The sequence below is a fragment of the Strongylocentrotus purpuratus genome, unplaced genomic scaffold (assembly GCF_000002235.5).
Source record: "Strongylocentrotus purpuratus isolate Spur 01 unplaced genomic scaffold, Spur_5.0 spur5_contig_838, whole genome shotgun sequence".
Lineage (NCBI taxonomy): Eukaryota > Metazoa > Echinodermata > Echinoidea > Camarodonta > Strongylocentrotidae > Strongylocentrotus > Strongylocentrotus purpuratus.
This window is the reverse complement of record NW_022145544.1, coordinates 1790548-1791774: the sequence shown is the minus strand read 5'-3', so window position 1 is coordinate 1791774 and position 1227 is coordinate 1790548.

Here is a 1227-nt window from a genome sequence, read left to right as displayed (position 1 = left end):
TTAGTACCGGTAGCCATTTCACTTTGCCAAGTACATTATTCATGTCTACTTAAAACTAGACATCCAGTATCTATGTTGCTGTATGGATTATACAAATGCATCCATTAATTATGGTTAATGAACAATGTGCAAGAATAATTTGGGTGAACAGAGAGGCTCTACTACCTCAAGATATAAAACCCCAGTTTCACCTTCAGATCAGTGCTTAACCATTTATTTATTTATTTATTTTGAGTTTTATTCAAACAGGGTTGCCACTTCAGTTTAAAAAATGCTGTCCTTGAGAGCCCTGAATAAAAAAAATAATACGTAACAAAATTATTGATACAAAATATACAATTGCATACTAGACAATCATAATTAGAACTTACAGAAATAGAATTTACAACATATTAAAGCTCACATATAAATTAGTATGCAAGAAAATGACATTCAAATTTTGTACTTACGAAGTGAAATGTGGAGAGAAGCAGACAGAAAAAGAAATGGAAGGTTGGATAGTTATGACATAGACGAAAAAGAAAAGGAGAAAAAAGTGATAGAAGGGAAGGCGACTGTGAGAGGATGTAGGTAATAGGAGTAGGTAACCATTTGTTTGATAATGAAGGTTGACAGGATGGTATTGAGTCTACAAACATATCATCATTACAGCATAATTTTATCAATTATAATTTATGCTTCTATTATGTATGCTTTGTATCATAGTAGGCTTAGAAATAATGAACATAAATTACTTTGGATCTGGATAAGATGCATGATATGTATCTATTTGTTTTTGCAGCAATTTGAGACTTATTGAAAGGTAGTGTGAGAACTGAGGAAGCAGTAGAATTTTATCTTAAAATGAATTTACATCAGATATCACACTTCTTCGCACACTTCAACTATCTTATGGTTCACACACTTGTAACTATCCAATTAGTTTCAGAGAAGTATAAACTGTCAATGATATTTACCCAAGAAAAATAGAAGTAACCCGTTTTATGCAAATGGCCCTTTTATGTAGAATTGTTGGTATGGTACCGGAATTTGGCTCATGTGGGAGATGAGTTGGCAGACTTGCATTATACGAGTGATTTTAGTGTAAAGGTGCGGTAATACACTTTTAATTTCCTCTTGGGATATCTTTGTGTCAAGTTTTTTCATTTGTTCAAACTTCATTTCCAAGTGTCATGGAATGATATTTCCAGAGAATATCATAGATATTTTAATACAAATCTGCAAATT